Raw genomic sequence first — 22,114 nt, 5'->3', positions numbered from 1 at the left:
CTGCTGCTTCACAGCATATTTAGTCGCTCATGAAGTGAGTTGTAAATAACCCATCACAATTCAAAAGGAATAATGATGTATGTAATCACAATACTACAATACCAGAAGAAAAAATGATATTCGTTACTCCACATCAAAGTTGTCTTTAGCGCAAAAAGGAATATAAGGAATATAGATCGCTGCAACTAAAAATTTTTATAAGTAATTCAGTGATATAAAATATTTGACAAACGGCAAAGTAAAATTTGAAAACAAACTGCAAAAATTTGTCTTTGACAACTCCATCTATTCCGTATAAGAATTCCTATTACTGTAATGTGTAAAAGCAGGTGTACAGGAATTACTAACTCATAGGGGTGTATTAAAATATTTATAAATGTTCAGCATGTAACCATATTTACAGAGTAGTTTGCGATGTGAATGTAAATTGGCTCGTTCCACATCAGTACGATTTATTGTGCAAACTATAACTGACTGACTTTGAGGTGAAAAAGTTACACATTTCATCCCAAATGTAATGTAATAACTGATGTTGTCGTCGCCTCACCGAAACATGTTCACTATCTGCTACAACGACATATTTTTACCTGTTGAACCTCCTGTTGTGTACAGAATGTTATTGGTGTAAAGCAAAAGGGGCAGATAACAAGAGCGCAGGAAATAGGATCAGAGGCCTGTCACGGTTTCCGAGAACCGCAGCAATTTCTAATCCGCAGAATTAGCGAACCCTCCACATATCCGCGCAGACAAATTGCGTTATTAGCGGTTCTCCGATCCCAGCAATTAATCGAAGCAGGTAAGACGTTTCAGACAGAGTAATCCCAACCGTAGTCCAAAGGCACGCTGTGGCTTAGGAGGAAATGGGGAATTACAGCGGAATTATAGGAAACAGTAACGAAAAATTACATGCGGTTATAAAGCCTGTTAATAGAAAGAAGATGTAGTAGAAGTAAATATGAAATAATGAAGCTTGTGAAATGATTTGAGTCAGTTCTCAATATATAATGGTAACTATTTTGCTGTAACAGATCGAACGTTGCAAGGTTCGTAACTGAAACACTTGACTGAGCCGCGATATAGTACAGTCATTATAAAACGTGGAAATTTTAATCGCTCACAAGCAACACCTACATTGTAAGTTAACGTCCGCTTGAAAAAAGGATAGATACGTGTCTTCGTCTTTGGAAAAAATATTAATAACGCAACTTAATAATAATCTGAAACACCAAAATAAAGATATATGGTTATGGTTATTTTCACAAATAATAAGTCTGACGTAGCATTAAAAGGTTTTCCATATTTTACCTTATTTAATACTGTACAGACGTTACCACTTACGGAGTGATTATAATTAAAGTTCAGCTGCTCTCGCAGGTCCACTGTCGTCCGAAATTATCATATGGCACCGACACTTGGCAAATATGCTAATGCTTCAGTGTGGAAACTGTTTAAGCTGGAAAAAAAATTTGCTCAAATTCTGGCCATAAGGTGCAAATCTGGCGCTGTAGAGTATCTCATTGGCGACTCCAGTGTTCATATTGAAAAAATTGTGCAAGTGGTGGTTCATAATAATATCAACGCCATGACTCTCTCAATTGTTTGACTTTTCTGCCCACCTCGCGTTCCTAATCCATTACTTACGGAAACATTTCTACAAGTCTCTCTTGCATTCACAGCGCCAGATTTGCACCTGTTTGCAAAAACTGGCATTACGTTTTCCAGCGTAAATCTTTTTCTCACTAACGCATTAGAATACTTACCAAGTTTCGCTGACATACGATAATCACAGCCCACACTGAAGCTCTGTGAGTAACTGCAGTTTAATTAAAATCACCCAGTGCACGTACTTTGTAGTACTCAATCACTGACGTTAGCGCTCAAATCTTTTGCGGCTCTCTGATAAGGAGTTCACGACAGGAGACAGAGAGAGAGAGAGAGAGAGAAGGGAGTTGAATTAGCTGTTTCGAACAATCAGTGATATCTAGGTGTCATCACACATACAGTAGCTCACCTGCTTACCCCTTCTCTAACTATTCCTAATCCAAAGATGTACATTACATAAATCTAAAATTTTAATTTTCATATCACGTGAACTAACATGGCTGCTACGAAGGCTATACTGTGTGATGCGTCTTTGAGTGGAGACATGTTTCACATCCAGCGGAGTTCCTCAGGATAGCATTTAGGACTCTTATTGTTCTTGAAACACTTTGCAGGCCGTATTGGGAATGAGGAGAAATGTACTTTTCCAATGAGAGCAATACTGTAATGACAGATAGAACTGTACAAAATGGTTCAAATGGCTCTGAGCACTATGGGACCTAACTTCTGAGGTCGTCAGTCCCCTAGAACTTAGAACTACTTAAACCTAACTAACCTAAGGACACCACATGCATCCATACCCGAGGCAGAATTCGAACCTGCGACTGTAGCAGTCGCGCGGTTCCAGACTGCAGCGCCTAGAACCGCTCGGCCACCCCGGCCGTCTAAAACTCTACAATCCCTAGTGGAGAAAGCTAACGGAACCCTCAAATGCAAGTAAGCTTATAGTCGGCAATAAGCAATAAACTAATGCATAATGTAAAGAAAACAGACAACCTGAATTTCTACTTGAAGAGGGATGCTAATACTGACATACTGCTTGTTGCCTTTCGTCTCTGGATCTCTGGCCGATATTTAACGATTTTATAACAAGTGTTACTGGCATTGTCTTGGCTTCCGCGCCACCTGTGGCACAAACTGTAGGGCCAATGACCTATGAGAACTATGTGAACATTACTGTAGTCTATCTGCTTACCTTCATACTTCATGGCTCCTGCGACGGCGTCGACCTGTCAGTGTACCAATGTTAAAATCGTACTGCAGTAGTTTGAGAAACAACATAGTGAAATCATATTGACGGCTGGCCACGAAAATTCCCTGATCTGAACCAGATCTGGGACGCTATCGGGTGACAGTTCAGCAACCCACGAACCACCGGCTCGTAATCTACGGGAACTGCTTGAACTGTACATAGACATATGCTGGCTCATATCTCTGGGAACCTACCAATGACTTGCTGAATTCATTACACAACGAATCGCTGCTGTGTTGCTTTCCAAATTTGGGCTAATTCGTGATTAATCAGGCGGCATTGGTATTTTGGTTCATCACGATAGCAGTCCTGAAGGTTGATGTGTGTAAACTGCAGATTACCATACACGGTAGGACCAGACTTTCAACCTGGCAAGTTTTCCGTCGCTGAAACATGGCACATACATGGAGTTTCCGTAAAAGCATGCAAAAATGTAAGACATAGAGAGTGCTCCACTGAACAATTTGAGGTAAGGAACCTGGGGTCGGAGAAGCCAGCTTAAGAAGACAAAGAAGTAAATTTGTCTGCTGCTTTGTCTAGCATTACAGTGTTTCCAGCTTATTTACAAGTAACATGTGTACAAGTTTACACGGACTGTGGTGTTTATTTACATGTACAATCCTTGTTTCCTGCAAGGAAACAAGGAGGATGAGCCTGATTAGTAGAAAGTCATTTTGTTTACTTTACTTCTCTGTAAGGTGGGTCTGTTGTATGATATTTGCATCGTTCCATGACAGAACGTGCTATGAATCAATGACATACCCATTAATTACTCAGTGTTATTCAGAGACGTACAGTACAATGCAGTGGATCAGTACCGGCACAGTTGCGCAGAACTCAATGACATGCACCTTGTGTATGGAGAAGTACATTGCAATGCTCTCGCATCTCTCAATCGATGAATGTGGGAGGTTGGTTGTTGGAAAGAAGAAACGAGGGACCTGGCAACATGAGGACGACTCACGCGCCCGATGCTGGGAGGTGTAGCAGCGGACCTCAGTACAAGTACTCGTCATACTGCACGTGAAATGGGCGCTGCACACACTAGCCTGTGTTGATTCCTCCACGAACAACAATTACATCCATATCACCTACAACGAGTCCATGCAATACTTGTGACTGAGTTTCCACCGAGAGTCGCATTGTGTCAGTGGTTGCTACGACAGTGAATTGATCGACCAGATTTCCTCCAAATCGTGTTATTTACTGACGATACCTAATTAGATATTGTGTAATATAAGTAAGCTTATAGTCGGCAATAAGCAATAAACTAATGAATAATGTAAACAAAACAGACAACCTGAATTTCTACTTGTGTAATATATTGTGTAATATAAGATGAACATCAACAAAAGCAAAATGAGGATAATGGAATGTAGTCAAATTAAATAGGGTGATGCTGAGGGGATTAGATTAGGAAATGAGACACTTAAAGTAGTAAAGGAGTTTTGCTACTTAGGGAGCAAAATAACTGATGATGGACGAAGTAGAGAGGATATAAAATGTAGACTGGCAATGGCAAAGAAATCGTTTCTGAAGAAGAGAAATTTGTTAACATCGAGTATAGATTTAAGTGTCAGGAAGTCGTTTCTGAAAGTATTTGTATGGAGTGTAGCCATGTATGGAAGTGAAACATGGACGATAACCAGTTTGGACAAGAAGAGAATAGAAGCTTTCGAAATGTGGTGCTACAGAAGAATGCTGATGATAAGGTGGGTAGATCACGTAACTAATGAGGAGGTATTGAACAGGATTGGGGAGAAGAGAAGTTTGTGGCACAACTTGACTAGAAGAAGGGATCGGTTGGTAGGACATGTTTTGAGGTATCAAGGGATCATAAATTTAGCATTGGAGGGCAGCTTGGAGGGTAAAAATCGTAGAAGGAGACCAAGAGATCAATACACTAAGCAGATTCAGAAAGATGTAGGTTGCAGTGGGTACTGGGAGATGAAGAAGCTTGCACAGGATAGAGTAGCATGGAGAGCTGCATCAAACCAGTCTCAGGACTGAAGACCACAACAACAACAACAACAACAACCTAATTAGATCTTGATTGTTTTCCGAACAGTAGGAATAGCCATATTTGGGATGAGGAAAACCCTCACTCTAGTAGAGTAATACCGTCAAGTGCGTTTCGCTGTAAATATCTGGGCCGCGATTTTAGGTGACAATCTCATTGGGCGGTATGTTCTATCTGGCAGGACAAGAACTTCTGCCTGTGTTGTTGGGGAACGTACCCTTGGCTGTTCGTGAGAGGATGTGGATACCACATGACGGTGCACTGCCTCACTGCATTGTGGATATCCGCATCCATCTCAGTGCTGTATTTCCTGGTCACTGGATTGGAAGGGGAGGTCATATTCCATGGCCTACGAGGTCATCTGACTTGAATCCCCTTAATTATTTCCAATGGGGATATCTAAAGTCACTCATGTATGGGAACCCAGTGGATGCGAAGATGGAATTAGTTGCCAGAATTGTAGCTGCCTGTGATGTGATTCGAAACAAAAATGGCTCTAAGAACTATGAGACTTAACATCTGAGTTCATCAGTCCCCTAGACTTAGAACTACTTAAACCTTACTAACCTAAGGACATCACACACATCCATTTCCGAGGCAGGATTCGAACCTGCGACCGTAGAAGCAGCGCGGTTCCGGACTGAAGCGCCTAGAACCGCTCGGCCACAGCGGCCGGCTGATTCTAAACACACCAAGGATATTTGTGAGGGTGCGTCAGAAACTTTTTCGCCGATGTCATACTTGCATTGAGCATTGAGGTTGATGGCCGTCAATTTCAGCATATTTTGTAAGATACGATACAAATGATACGTTAATTGTGTCAATGATTGTATTTGCAGTTAACTCTAACTAGAATAAATAAAAAACTACGCACCAATATGATTTTATTTCTATTATCTCTTCAAGCTGGCTCCTCAACTTCCCTGCCTCAAATTGTTCAGTAGAGCATCCTCTACGGCCTGTTAAATTTTTGCACGGTCTTACGGAAAGACCCTTCATAAATTCTAACGAGGAACTATACTAACTATGTGGTGGTTTTTGGCGGACGGAATCTTCCGTTAAAATGCGAACCACAGGCAAAGCCACAGGAAACGCACCTGAATGGGCTACAATATGTTTCATTTTTCAAGCGCGGTCCCATGCTACTACTTCAAAATGCGTATTCGCTCCACAGCGCGAGGTCTGCGCTGTAAATAAGCCACATGGTATGCGCAGAAATTCAGTTGCGGGCAGGTTTAATTCACGCTCTAATTGCCATTGCGGTTTCTTACAGCGGAACTCGTTTAGGAGTGAATGAAACCGCGTGCAGAAGTTGGTATGCGCAAAAAAGCTCCTCTTGCTAGCCTGCTAACAACTCGCAGGCATGCGAACAACGTGGAGCTGCACTTCAGTAAGAACAATAGAAATTCTGACAGCTTACTTTCATGTACAGCAGCAGCCTCAGATGCGCTGTACATCTGTCAGTCGCAGAGAATTTTGGTAAGAACAAGAAAATGGTTGTGCCCATTAGTATAGAATCTTCAATCGTAGCATAGTGAACAGGTGTTATTACTTTGGCTCATAAGTTCACGAGGCTTCCCAATTTTTATTTGTATTTTCATTTTTTTATTTGGAGGTAACAAACACCACTGTGGCTGTAGAAATTTTATTAAAGCCACGACCAGCTGCACGCCAGATTAGGCGCATCATCAGGTGATTTAAACAGTGATTATAAAGGAAGGAGAAAGAAAAATGCCGTTCTACGGATCGGAGCGTGGAATGTCAGATCCCTTAATCGGGCAGGTAGGTTAGAAAATTTAAAAAGGGAAATGGATAGGTTAAAGTTAGATATAGTGGGAATTAGTGAAGTTCGGTGGCAGGAGGAACAAGACTTTTGGTCAGGTGACTACAGGGTTATAAACACAAAATCAAATAGGGGTAATGCAGGAGTGGGTTTTGTTGTGGCGTAACAAGCTAGTTACGCCACACTGAGAAGGGAGCCGAAAGGCACGCGTACACACACGCCGACTGGCGTCAAGTCTGAAACAAGATACGTTATGACTGCTATAAAGAAAATACGTAACTTTGGAATATACTTAACTTTATTCTTTGTTGGTTTACAACGTTCTTCTTGAGACATTTATACGATAACTCTCAAACTAGGTAAGGCTAATGGTGCCTTGCTAGGTCGTAGCCATGGACTTAGCAGAAGGCTATTCTAACTGTCTCTCGGCAAATGAGAGGAAGGCTTCGTCCGTATTGTCGCTAGCAATGTCGTCCGTACAACTGGGGCGAGTGCTATATCGTATCTCGAGACCTGCCTTGTGGTGGCGCTCGGTCTGCGATCACACAGTGGCGACACGCGGATCCGACATGTACTAATTGGACCGCGGCCGATTTAAGCTACCACCTAGCAAGTGTGGTGTCTGGCGGTGACACCACAGGTTTAATAATGAATAGGAAAACAGGAATGCGGGTAAGCTACTACAAACAGCATAGTGAACGCATTATTGTGGCCAAGATAGATACTAAGCCCACACCTACTACAGTAGTACAAGTTTATATGCCAACTAGCTCTGCAGATGACGAAGAAATTGAAGAAATGTATGATGAAATAAAAGAAATTATTCAGATAGTGAAGGGTGACGAAAATTTAATAGTCATGGGTGACTGGAATTCGGTAGTAGGATAAGGGAGAGAAGGAAACGTAGTAGGTGAATATGGATTGGGGCTAAGAAATGAAAGAGGAAGCCGCCTGGTAGAATTTTGCACAGAGCACAACATAATCATAACTAACACTTGGTTTAAGAATCATGAAAGAAGGTTGTATACATGAAAGAACCCTGGAGATACTAAAAGGTATCAGATAGATTATATAATGGTAAGACAGAGATTTAGGAACCAGGTTTTAAATTGTAAGACATTTCCAGGGGCAGATGTGGACTCTGACCACAATCTATTGGTTATGAACTGTAGATTAAAACTGAAGAAACTGCGAAAAGTTGGGAATTTAAGAAGATGGGACCTGGATAAACTGAAAGAACCAGAGGTTGTACAGAGTTTCAGGGAGAGCATAAGGGAACAACTGATTGGAATGGGGGAAAGAAATACAGTAGAAGAAGAATGGGTAGCTTTGAGGGATGAAGTAGTGAAGGCAGCAGAGGATCAAGTAGGTAAAAAGACGAGGGCTAGTAGAAATCCTTGGGTAACAAATAAAATATTGAATTTAATTGATGAAAGGAGAAAATATAAAAATGCAGTAAATGAAGCAGGCAAAAAGGAATACAAACGTCTCAAAAATGAGATCGACAGGAAGAGCAAAATGGCTAAGTAGGGATGGCTAGAGGACAAATGTAAGGATGTAGAGGCTAATCTCAGTAGGGGTAAGATGGATACTGCCAACAGGAAAATTAAAGAGACCTTTGGAGATAAGAGAACCACTCGTATGAACATCAAGAGCTCAGATGGAAACCCAGTTCTAAGCAAAGAATGGAAAGCAGAAAGGTGGAAGGAGTATATAGAGGGCCTATGCAAGGGCGATGTACTTGAGGACAATATTATGGAAATGGAAGAGGATGCAGATGAAGATGAAATGGGAGATACGATACTGCGTGAAGAGTTTGACAGGGCACTGAAAGACCTGAGTCGAAACAAGGCCCCCGCAGTAGACAACGTTCCATTGGAACTACTGACGGCCTTGGGAGAGCCAGTCCTGACAAAATTCTACCATCTGGTGAGCAAGATGTATGAAACAGACGAAATACCCTCAGACTTCAGAAAGAATATAATAATTCCAATCCCAAAGAAAGCAGGTGTTGACAGATGTGAAAATTACCGAACTATCACTTCAATAAGTAACAGCTGCAAAATACTAACGCGAATTCTTTACAGACGAATGGAAAAACTAGTAGAAGCGGACCTCCGGGAAGTTCAGTTTGGATTCCGTAGAAATGTTGGAACACGCCAGGCAATGCTGACACTACGACTTATCTTAGAAGCTAGATTAAGGAAGGGCAAATCTACGTTTCTAGCATTTGTAGAATTAGAGAAAGCTTTTTACAATGTTGACTGGAATACTCTCTTTCAAATTCTGAAGGTGGCAGGGGTAAAATACAGGGAGCGAAAGGCTATTTACAATTTGTACAGAAACCAGATGGCAGTTATAAGGGTCGAGGGACATTAGAGGGAAGCAGTGGTTGGGAAGGGAGTGAGACAGGGTTGTAGTCTCTCCCCGATGTTATTCAATCTGTATATTGAGCAAGCAGTGAAGGAAACAAAAGAAATGTCGGAGTAGGTATTAAAATCCACGGAGAAGAAAAAAAAATTTGAGGTTCGCCGATGACTTTGTAATTCAGTCAGAGACAGCAAAGGACTTGGAAGAGCAGTTGAACGGAATGGATAGTGTCTTGAAAGGAGAATATAAGATGAACATCAACAAAAGCAAAACGAGGGTAATGGAACGTAGTCGAATTAACTCGGGTGATGCTGAGGGAATTAGATTAGGAAATGAGACACTTAAAGTAGTAAAGGAGTTTTGCTATTTGGGGAGCAAAATAACTGATGATGGTCGAAGTAGAGAGGATATAAAATGGAGACTGGCAATGGCAAGGAAAGCGTTTCTGAAGAAGAGAAATTTGTTAACATCGAGTATAGATTTAAGTGTCAAGAAGTCATTTCTGAAAGTATTTGTATGGAGTGTAGCCATGTATGGAAGTGAAACATGGAAGATAAATAGTTTGGACAAAAAGAGAATAGAAGCTTTCGAAATGTGGTGCTACAGAAGTATGCTGAAGATTAGATGGGTAGATCATATAACTAATGAGGAAGTATTGAATAGGATTGGGGACAAGAGAAGTTTGTGGCACAACTTGACCAGAAGAAGGGATCGGTTGGTAGGACATGTTCTGAGACATCAAGGGATCACCAATTTAGTATTGGAGTGCAGCGTGGAGGGTAAAAATCGTAGGGGGAGACCAAGAGATGAATACACTAAGCAGATTCAGAAGGATGTAGGTTGCAGTAGGTACTGGGAGATGAAGAAGCTTGCACAGGATAGAGTAGCATGGAGAGCTGCATCAAACCAGTCTGAGGACTGAAGACAACAACAACAACAACAACAATAAAGGAAGAATTTTACAATTTTCCTTTATACACAAGCTCAGTGAATACTGTTACATGGATTAGAATAAACTTGCACATTAGGTAATTATGTAATTGTGTGTACAACATTATTTAACGCTTTTCTTGAAATCTCTAGCCGTCCGTCACGTTACTGACAAAATTAAAACCAACTATAAGCGTTTGTCAAATAGCTTAAAATGGGTGTACCTAAAACAAAACAAAACGAGTATTTGGTGCGGAGAGAGTAAAATAAGCCCTTAAAAGCGTACAAAATCATACGTAAGCGCCAATAAAGTAGTTCAATGTCACTCCCTGAATTTACAAGTGATCATTTTGTCATCTGGAGCTAATGAGTGGAGCTATGGACGCCAGAAAACGAAGTGCCAAGTGGAGACTCAGAACATTTCCGACATATTCTTCTGTTAGAAGTCAATAGCAGTGGAGGCGGCCAGAACCATTAGCACCACGTATGGGGATAATGCTACTGGACAGAGCACGGCAATAAAATGTTTCTTTCGTTTTAAGGAGGGTCACTTCGAGTTTAGTGACCTTCCATTTTCAGGAACACCTTCGAGGTTTCATGATGATCGTTTTAACACATTAACCCAAACGATCCATGTCAGTGTACTCGAGAACTTACAACTACATTGAAATGGGATCATTACACCATCGTGGATTATCCGCATGCAACTGGAAGATTACAAAATCGGGTGTATGAGTACCTCATACTCCAAGCCAAAAAATCATAAAAATCAGCGGGTGGCCATATGTGCATCTTTGCTTGTTCGTCATCAATAGCGTCGTATCGTTACTGCTGACAAGAAAGGGTGTCTCTACGCTAACATAAGGAAAAAATAATGGTTGAGCCCAGAGGAGCAAAGCCTCGTACAGAGACCTCAGCACTTCCACAAAAGATAATATCTTTTGCATCCGGTGGAACACTGACAGTGTGGTATACTACGAATTGTTTCCCGACGTGTAACCATCATTGCAATCATTTGTTGTCAACAACTGAGATGTCTTGTAGACACAATCCAAGAACAACGACCAAGAAGACTGCGTGAAGTGACGCTACCGCCCACATTCTGCTAAACTGACAAAAAGCGCTAAACTGGAGTTGAGTTGGGAAGTCTTTCACCGGATCTTGCGCCCTCAGACTTTCACCTTTCCCACTCTCTTCGAACAACCTTGAAGAAATTTCCTTTCCGGATGAAAATGCGCTCCAAATTTGGCTCGACGAGTTCTTCGCATCAAAACGATGTGATTTCTACAGTCGTAGAACATAAAAGTTACCTCAGCGTTGGCAGACTGTTGTAAATAGTGAAGGAATATATATTCTCGACGGATAAAGTCTCTGTTATGTGCACCTGTTGTGTTAATTAAACATATGGAAGAACGCTACAAACTCATGCACCAACCGAATACAATTGACAAGACGGATCTGAGTGATAGCATCGACTATACTACTTTATCTGTTGTTTTTTTTTATTTTAAACTTTCCTTTACAGACTCAAATGATTTCCCGCTCAGTATAAGACCTCCGATCTACCGCTCACATCTGGCGAAACGACATTTAACGAGGTTGACAGTCACCTTTATGCAAAAAAAAAAAAAAAAAAAAAAAAAAAAAATCAATCCAACAAATCATAGCAAGTACTCCATTTAAATTACGATGAAAAGAGGAGAAAGCTTATAACAGTGTTGACTATAATATACCCCTTGAAAATCTGGAAGTAACAGGGATGACATACAAGGAGCGAAAGATTATCTACAACCTGCACAGAGAACAGACTCCAGTGGTGAGAGCTGAAGGAAATGAAAGGAAACCAGTAGATGAGAGTGAAATGAGACAAGTTATAGCGTATTTCTGATGTTAGTCAATTTTCAAATAGAGTAAGTGGTAAAGGAAACTAATTAAAAATTTGAAAAGCGTATTTAGGGAGACGGAATAAAAGCTTTAAAGCTTGTCAATGACATTGTAATTCTCTCAAGAGACGGCAAAGGGTTAAGGAGAGGAGTTGAGTGGTAGTGTCATGAAAAGAGGTTATAACTCGGACATTAACAAAAGTAAACGCAGGGCAATGGAATATGGTCGAATTAAAGCAGGCGATGCTGAGGGAATTGGAAAAGGAAATAGGACACAAAGTACTCGACGCATTTTGCTATTTGAGCAGCAAAATTATTGTTCATGGCCAAAGTAGAGAGGATATAAAGACGGAGTGTCAATAACAACGAAAAAATTCCGACAAAGAGCAGCATGGAGGATATAAAATGCAGGATGGCAATAGAAGACATTTATTTTTGCAGAAAAGAAACTTATTGACACTGAATGAAAATCTAAGTCTTATTTGCTCTTACACTCCTGAGCCCAAAAACCGCAGTCGGTTTTTGGCCTCGCTAAGCAACCTTGTTCACTGGTTTCTGTCTTGGCATCTTCTTCCCTTCCTCCAAGTAACTGAAGATCGTTGGCTATCTAGCCTCCAAATCCTATTTTCGTTCAGCCTGAAGGTCTTCGCCCTTCGCGTTTCTTCTCCAACATTTCTCTCAAGCTTTACCTCTCTGCTCTTCTATAGACGTGACCGGCCCATCTCAGCATCCTCATCTTGGCTTCCGCAACAATATATGGTTCAATATTTGTTTCTACTGCGCCATTCTCCTCCCTCATAAAGTGGTCCATATATCTTCCACGGGTTTTTATTTTCGAAAACCTTTATCTTTCTCTCTGTATACTTATCTATTCGCCATCTTTCTCCTCCATATAGCCACATTAGTATGACTGCGTTTTACATGACCTTACTTTGATTGTCTCGACAAAATTTTCGATGATAGTAGTTTTCTGAGTGAATATGATGTTCTGACCGTTACTCTCATCATTTCTGTTGTTCACTGTGACCCCCAGACATTTAATCTCTTGTGCTTCTTCAAACAGTTGGTCATCAGTCGCCTGTATTTGTCACACTTACAGCACGGATGATTTGAAACTGGTGACCACCAAAAAATAAAAAAATAGATACTTCTCAGTGCAACTTATGACGAAGCTACAACCGTTTATTTCAAACATTCATTTTTAGTCTTACGTTTATTCCCCCCTCCGCTTTACCTGTTGCTTCCATGCTTCTTGTATTGTTACAATGAACATGAGTGGTGATATTCCTTCTCATTGCCTAGCTCCTGTTTTTATGCCAAAAGCCATGGAATAATCTCCATTCATTTTCTCTATCCCTTATCATCCTTGAAGAGTAACTTACAATATTTGTAATCTTCTTTGGTATTCCAAACTTCTGCATTTTCTCCCACTACTTTTCTATATTTATGCTATTGCAGTCTTCCCTAAAATCAACAAACAATGCTGCCACTCATTTGTTGTTGTGTGCTCGGTGTTTACATATGGCTTCTTTTAGTACAGTCCACCTCTGTAGCTGTTTTGTCAGGGTGAATGACTGCCATGTGGAAGATACGGGTTCGACTACCGATACTGCCAGAGATTTTTCCTTGGTGAGAAGACTGGTACGGAGTGCACTCCGTCATGCAAGCTGAGCAGCTGCTTGAATCAGCAGTAGTGGCTTCATGGTCTGGAAAGTCTGCAAAACAACCGGGAAAGAGGTGTGCCGACCAGATGCCCCTCCATACCGCATGCGTAGGAGGCTGCAAGGCGTAGGATGACACGGCAGCCGGTGGACATCCCTTGGGCCTTCTCGGCCTTGCCAGGAGCTCTTACTATTCACTACAATTATATGATCTCTCTCCACTCAGGCGGAATTCTTTCTTCATTCCAGACGTGGGTCGCGAGTCTGTGCATTAGTTTTGCAATTGTATTTCTTCCCTTTCGTGTAGTTGAGCTGTTATTCATTGGAGATTTATTGTTTTTTAGTATTCTGGCTGCATTTACAGTCTCTTTTAATGCCAGCGGTGGAACTAAGTGCTGTTAGGTAAGTTTTACAAAATATGTTCTGAAGGTATTTGTTAGGTGTGTCGTCTTAAACGTGAGTGAAGCGTGAGCGATACGCGGTTCAGCAAAGAGGAGTATGTAAGTTTTCGAAATATGGTGTTACAGAAAAATCCTCAAGATTAAATGGATTGGTCGAATAAATAGTGAGGAGATACTGAATCGAATCTGCAAAACAGAAATTTATGGCACAGCTCTTCTAAAGGATGAAGTCTTTTGATAGGGAACATGCAGAACTTTGATGACAGATGCGAATGCCTCCTTCTTCTATCCTCCTTTATCTCTCTGCGACGTCCACCAATCGTTGAAGCTGGCGAATATTGACACGCCCGTTACTTGCAATCAATGACCAGATGCGTTGAGTGAGCGAGAGTCAGAGAAAGTGTTGCTCAAGACAACAGTAGAACACTTTCTGTATAGAGATAGCTCAGCGTAACATGAGTAACACGCCGCCATATGTTATCTTCAAAGTCTCCTCTTATTGAGATTTTAAAACACTTTAAAAGAATGCTTATTAACAAAACTGGATGAGTATCCACACAACATCGTACAACTGAAATGTCTCTGTTAAGACGTTGTATATGATGTGCCTACGCGGCGAACCCCAGAGTCGTGGTAGGCGACGGTCTGAAGAGCTGGAACGCCACTGGGCCTTTGCTGCCAGAGTACGATGGGCCAGGTCTGCCGGTGTGGAGTGCCGAGACTGAAGTACCGGTATTGCCAAGTGTAGCGCTGGAACTGAACTGCTAATGCGACTTGACGAACTGCTGGTAATATCGACTTAAGGCATAGGTCGCAACTGACTTCGCAAGATCCGGCGGTGGCCTAAATAGTGGGGATCGGGTGGATATCCGCGTAGCGCTGTAAGAAAACATTACCCGGCGTAGGAAAATAGTGTCCTGCCGACAGTGCTCCCTGCTGCGTAAGGTACGCTGCCTGTCGGCGAGGTTGGTACCACCAGACTCTGGAGAGGCGAGGTGTATCTCTGTGGTTAACAGCCCAGCCAATAACAAGAAAATATCTCGATGTTTATGAGAGCCGTTTACGCACGTCCTCCTGATACCGCGGCTCCCCACTCGGCCTGCCAGGTGTGCTGAGAAACCGACTAGCAGGCAGATACGACAGTCTTGTCGAAAGACAACGTTACGAAGACCTCGGAAGTAGTGCGCAGCCACTGCTCTTAACAAGTCAGAAATACATCGGCTACTATGTGAATCACCGGCTCTGCGAAACAGAGGTGACCATGTTGTGGAGGCAGTGGCGTCTCCTACCAGCATCCCAGTTGCTGGGCACGCAAGGCAGAAACGAATACTGTCTGACAACATTAAGTGTCCTCTGAATCTACATTCGCCAGTATTTTTATCGTGATGTTGTACGCAGAAACGACACTGGAAAAAAGTCATGTTGCCAACAAGCGCGCAGTTGTCGGTGAGTCTGTATCTGCTACTGCACCAAGGAAGCCTCAACAATGGTTGCTATGGTGACAGTTGGTGATGCTCCAGACGTAAGCGCTCTGTCCGTGCTGGTACTTTTCTTGCTATAAACAAACCAGCTCACTGACAAAGCCTAACCTTACGATCCTACACTGCCGAGCTAATGTAGGTGTTCCCACTCTGGCGCTAGTCAGGTGGGACATTTGAGACTCTGCGTGGCGTTGAGAGCGGGTATCCTGACCCAGCAGGTCCTTATTTGGATGACATTCGTGGAATACAGACAGTACCAGCCACAGTGTAGAGGAATGATGAACCACAGCCTCTGTGGACTTCGATCCTGCAACTGTTGAGTTCAGAAATAAGCCAGTAGACATTTCTACTTCTAATATCAGGCATAACAGGATCCCGTCACATATAGCCAACATTCCAATCGGTAAGCATGCGACAGCGTGCGCTACCTAACATGTCCCAAAACGCTGCGTATAAATACGAATTTTGGCGATGCTCATACCTTGGGTTCTATTAGTGATAGTAAGGTAGAGTCAAGTGTTTTGCATAGCACTTGGGCTAGGAACCATTTGTATATCCAACAGAAGAATAGTCTTACTGTAACTATTCTACAGTGTAGGGTCAAAGTTTGAATGTTACGCACTTCTTGCGGCTTAGGCAAATGGAGCAAATCGGTTGGTTCTTTTAACTCTGTATATAATGCGGCTTAACAGAGACAGTAAGAGATGGCAGGGGGGAGACACTGACAATGGGAGGAGACAGTAGTAGTAAAGCAGAACGAAGGAGACTGTGGCTGAGAGCCGGCTCAAGTAGTCGAGCGGTTCTAGGCCCTACAGTCTGGAACCGCGCGACCGCTACGGTCGCAGGTTCGAATCCTGCCTCGGGCATGGATGTGTCTGATGTCCTTAGGTTAGTTGGGTTTAAGTAGTTCTAAGTTCTAGGGGACTGATGACCTCAGAAACCTACGTATCTAGCATTTGTAGACTTAGAGAAAGCTTTTGACAATGTTGACTGGAATACTCTCTTTCAAATTCTGAAGGTGGTAGGGGTAAAATACAGGGAGGGAAAGGCTATTTAAAATTTATACAGGAACCAGATGGCAGTTATAAGAGTCGAGGGGCATGAAAGGGAAGCAGTGGTTGGGAAGGGAATGAGACAGGGTTGTAGTCTATCCACGATGTTATTCAATCTGTATATTGAGCAAGCAGTAAAGGAACAAAAGAAAAATTCGGAGTAGGAATTAAAATCCATGGAGAAGAAATAAAAACTTCGAGGTTCGCCTATGACATTGTAATTCTGTCAGCGACAGCAAAGGACCTCGAAAAGTAGCAGGATGGAATGGACAGTGTCTTGAAACGAGGATATAAGATGAACATCAACAAAAGCAAAACGAGAATAATGGAATGTAGTCGAATTAAATCGTGTGATGCTGCGGGAATTAGATTAGGAAATGAGACGCTTAAAGCAGTAAATGAGTTTTGCTATTTGGGGAGCAAAATAACTAGATTTAAGTGTCAGGAAGTCGTTTCTGAAAGTATTTGTATGGAGTGTAGCCATGTATGGAAGTGAAACGTGGACGATAAGTAGTTTAGACAAGAGGAGAATAGAAGCTTTTGAAATGTGATGCTACAGAAGAATGCTGAAGATTAGATGGGTAGATCACATAACTAATGAGGAGGTATTGAATAGAATTGGGAAGAAGAGAAATTTGTGGCACACCTTGACTAGAAGAAGGGATCGGTTGGTAGGACATGTTCTGAGCCATCAAGAGATCACCAATTTACTATTGCAGGGCAGCGTGGAGGGTAAAAATCGCAGAGGGAGACCAAGAGATGAATACACTAAACAGATTCAGAAGGGTGTAGGTTGTAGTAGGTACTGGGAAATGAAGAAACTTGCACAGGATAGAGTAGCATGGAGAGCTGCATCAAACCAGTCCTTGGACTGAAGACCCCAACAACACAATGGCTCCGTAGGATCATTACTCCTCTCATACAATTTATGAATATGTATGTAGCTTAATTTTTCCGTACACAGCGGCTGTAGATGCTTTACTCTACCTATTTTGTGCTGTTGTGAAGATACAGCAATCACTTGCATATTGAGGCATGTCCTATACTTGATATCAATTTGGCGCTTGTTACATACCCCCTTTTTGGTGACGCACTTGTGAAGGCCAACAACGTAATTAAAGAACGAGACGACCTTCCAGGGTCCGCCAGAGTGAGGGCTAAGGGTGCTTGCCACCTGCAGGGTGCAGAGTACAGCGCAAAGCGCCTCTGTTACAGACCGGGTGCCAGAAACGGCCCGCACACGTGCGGATCCGCACTGCGGCAGAGTTCGGCCCCGCCCTCACGCGTAACTCACGGCTCCTAACCTCCAGGGGCCCCATAACAGCGCCGGGCCGTGTTTAATGTTGCCGCGGCTGCCGCAGCAGTTAGCACATCGGCCGGCCGTACTTGGCGCACCCTCCAGAGCGTGGATGTGAGCACGAGTGGGAGGGTGGTTAGTGGTGGGAAGGGAGGTGTATGGATGAAGGGGCGACGCTGAACCAGTTGCAGCACGAACGTACGTTACCAATGACACAGATGCTCGTGGATTCATCGCCGCCTATTTGATGCAGGTAACCAGCTCCACAGCCAAACGTCATTGCTCGCAAATAACGTGTGATTATCGTGTACAGAGTCAGCTGGGAAGAGTATTTGTCCGGAATCAACGAAACGCTTATGTTAACCTTGCTGGGGCTGCTGATGTTAGTAGTTACATAGCGGGATCAATACCACTAATAATGCTGATGTTGGAAGAAAAACTGGAGATTGATTCCGTACTCGGCGCAGGTCTGTTATTGTAACTGCGTTAGCTGTCATTATTCCACAAATAGTAAGGTCTATCGACTCATCGGGCACCACTCATAGTGCAAAAACGAGCGAAGACAGGTGAGGAATACACGTCCAACATGCAGAAACCCTATAGATATCCATTCAGTAACTACGGTTTCGCTTGTGCTGGGATTCGTGTTCATGCTGTTAGTGGATCAGTGGTCTTCATCCAGGAGTAGAGATCTCTAGATTGGTCTAAAATCTGCAGAGAAAAACATCACGGTAATGCTAGGTCTCGTGGTCCATGCAGTAGCCGATAGTACTGGGCTTGGTAATGCCGCAACAACTGCTCATGCTGATGTTAAAATGGTAGTATTATGGTAATAAATCTGTAAAACGCACCAGCAGCGTTTGGTCTCGTTACTTTCCTGATCTATGAAGGCTTGGGTGTACCAGACCTAACAATGGCTACTTATTTTCGAATTGGCCAGAGAAGGAAAGAAATACTGTCAACTTTAAATTCAACAGTCTTGGCGATGTTGTTCAGTGCAGGCACTTTACTCTACGCCCTATCCAAACTCATGGCGAAGTCTAAAGCGGCGGAAGGAGATCCAGTAGAAGAGCATAGAGGTCTTAAGACAATGTAGCTCTCCTGGCACTCTTCATCACTCTTAGAAATCAGCATTAATTACAATGGAAAATTTTCTACAAGTCAATTCCTACGTCTTGCCAGCAGCACGTGAAGCACAGTGTGCGTGTGGTGCGTTTACTTCACGTTATCAGACGCCGCCTTGGTAGTTGGTGCTACATTGAATGTTTTCATAGCCACGTCAAAGTCAATTAGACTATGTAATAGCTGTGTATGTGTTGAGGTTTTTCATCGGAGGTGTGGAGGTATGTATAGGAGTCTACTTAGCCTCGCGAAGCCAGATGAGAAGCTGCCTGCATAAATGACTAGTGGTGCATCAGGATTCTTCCTCAGGCAATAACGGCTGGAGTGACTGGTGACATGTTGATCATATGTCACACAATCTTTGATCGCTCCTCGTACTACCTTGTCAGCAGCAGTCGGCCAGATGACACAGACCAAAGGACTAATCAGTGAGTGGTGTTTACGTTTACGTTACGTAGCTGGTGAGCTTGTCAGTACTTGAAGAAAGACATGGTCACCAGATTAAGTCGTTAACGTAAGAAACAAATTGATATTGTAGAGTATCGTACCAAAGAAGCAAGGAAGATGTTGTTATGGGTGGCCGGTATCCTCTTTCTATAACACAAATGCACACGTCGATTAACATGGTTGTTTATTTACAAGAACAGGAAGCTACTCATCTTCAATAGAGTCCTTGTGTTGTGGTACAAGCTCACTAGTAATAGTCCTCTTGCAGACAAAATCGGTAATTTTGCTACGGTCACACAATTCTGCAAGCTATGTACTGTCATAGGCTGCGATAATCTATACCCGCTCTGCGAGTGCTGACAGACGCCAAACTGGAGTGTGAGTTAGTGACAGTGACTTAGTGACTGACACCTTCTGGTCAGCGGCGGCGGTCTAAATACTTGCTGTCGAGAGAGTGTTGGCGGCGTGTCGCTTGTCGGTGTGTCTTTGGCCTCTCTCCTGATAGGTGTCCTTGATCCAGAGCCTACTATCAATCTTTGCGCTACATCTTTGCCGACAGGTGTGCTGGTGACAGCTTACGCCAGCACAGCTACGGGGCCCAAGGACACCATCCGCAACCCGCACGACAACTACGCTCGACAGGCAAGGAACGGCGCCGCTCATGCACGCAGCCGCGACACCTCTGGCCGCCTAAGTTACTGGCAAGTCACCAGGAGGCGCACTGGGAGCGAGGAGCCTCACCAGTCATAGCCAGAGACCACTGAAGTACCACCTAGCCACGCCCCTGTCAGGCACGTGTGCAGAGAGGGCAGCACATCTCTTCCGGAAGAATGGATATTTAAGCAGATGTAGCAACCACACTGGCCCACGCAGATCCTCTACGACCAGATTCCTTTCCCCCACCTGCTCCTTTTCCTCGAACATACCCGCATCCTCTACACTTCCGCCTACTTGATCCCCTTCATCTCCTGGTTGCTCCTCTCCTCTCCAACACCCGCCCTCTGCTGCACCTTCACCGTTGTGTCCCCCCCTACCCTCCACCTCTACACCCTTCATCTCTTTCCCAAGGTGGCTTCCATGGACTCCCCCTCCCAGATGATGCCCTCTCTCCCTCCATTTATCTCTCCTACAACTCTGATCCTCACCTCCCCCTTCCTTTCTCTGTCCTTTTCCCAGGCTCCCTCTGCCCCCTCCCATCCCGTTTTTTTCCGTCTCCCCCACCTACACTCTCTGACTCCCATCTCTCCCCAGAGTCCTTTTGCATCCTCCTCCTCTGCCCTTCCCCACTCCCTCTCGTGTCTGCCCTGCCCCCCCCCCCCCCTTTTAAGAGTCCTCTCCCTGTGTCGGCTCCTCCCCCCACTTCGTTTTTTGTCTCCTCCCCCCTTTTTCCCCCTCATCTGTCCAGGTCTCCCTCCCCCCATCTGTCCTTGGCTGTGGTGTGTCATCTTCGTGCCAACGTTTTAGTGCAGTGTTTTAAGTGAGTGTTAATTGTTGTGCGTCTTTTCCAAAGTGTTGCGAATAGAAATCATGCTGTCGCTGGCTGTGATTTTTTTATATCTCTTGCGAACAGAAACCAGACTGTCGCCGTGTAATTTTAATTGTCTGTCTACTATTTTACCTGTCTGCTTCCCATGTATTTTATCAGCACTGCCAACCCTTTGTTTTATGTTTTAAGTTCCACAATTTTCCCCATTTTACAATTTAAGTCACCGTTTTTATCGCCTGCTTTTATTGATTATTATCTTCTTCTTACGTTTTAAAAATTCTGTAGGCTCAAGAGCGGCGTACTAAGCTGCTGCCAGCCCGTCCCCACCGGTTGGAATCGAAACTCAATAAAGGAAAGAAAAAGAACCACACTGGCGAAAGCTGACCACCTCATGATCCAGCTGCACTGCAATAGCTCTCGTTGGCATGCCAGCGAAGTAGAGACCATCCGAAGTGAAGCTTCGTTTATGGTGCTATCTGTGAAGATTGATTATTTTCTGCCTGATTCTTCTGCACTAGCCAGAGTCCACATATTTAGTGTATGTGTCGTCCCGCGTGAGTTGCGGAACGTAGTTCCTGTGAAATTTTTGTTCATGGTATACTTTTCTGAAAGGAATGAAGAACCATTGTGAATCTCTACAAGGACCACTCATTAAGACCCAATCTAAGAACATTTTACAAATTACTGTCAGCTTCGATAGCGCAAATCATTTTAAGGCCTACAAAAATAAATAAGTATATATAACTTTCTCAATATTATGAATCAATGAGACAATGTAATCTGAAAATTCCTGTTCCTATAGTATCCAGTGACGATGCTATGTGGTTTTCCTATAGATTTTAACAATGTCTCGTGTTCCTACTTCTCTCAGTTCCAAATCAGCTAGGTGCTAGCAGGTATGAAAACTGCTAAACCATAAGTTTACTGTATCTTATTCACAAAATGCTGACATGAATTATTTACAGGAGAATCGGAAGTCTGGTAGAAACCGACGGGAGGAGAAGATCAGTTTGGGTTCTGCAAAGATGAGACAGACAGTGGGAGCGATACTGACGCAATGACTTATCGTAGAAGATAAGTCAAAAACTCCAAATGTACCTTATAGTATTTGTAAGGTGTTGACTGGAATGAACTCTTTGAAATTACTACGGGAGCAGAAGTAAAATATAGAGCTTGAAGGGTTATATAAGAGGGGTCTTCAGTAAACACTGCAAAGCATTCTTTTAATAGGCCAGTTTCGGTTGAAAAAAAAAAAAAAGAATAAAAAAAATTGCAGAATTTGTTGAGACACATCGTGCAATATTTCCGCTTGAGCCGCTGTAGTTTC

General features: G+C 43.1%; 1 pseudogene; it reads left to right on the top strand.

Moving 5' to 3' along the window:
* The first annotated feature begins 6,191 nt into the window (after positions 1 to 6,191).
* On the top strand, positions 6,192 to 20,051 carry LOC124623074 (annotated as a pseudogene).
* Positions 20,052 to 22,114: the final 2,063 nt, after the last annotated feature.

This window comes from Schistocerca americana, chromosome 7 (assembly GCF_021461395.2).
Source record: "Schistocerca americana isolate TAMUIC-IGC-003095 chromosome 7, iqSchAmer2.1, whole genome shotgun sequence".
NCBI classification, from domain to species: domain Eukaryota; kingdom Metazoa; phylum Arthropoda; class Insecta; order Orthoptera; family Acrididae; genus Schistocerca; species Schistocerca americana.
The sequence above is the reverse complement of the archived record's forward strand: the minus strand, read 5'-3'. Positions and strand labels throughout refer to the sequence as shown.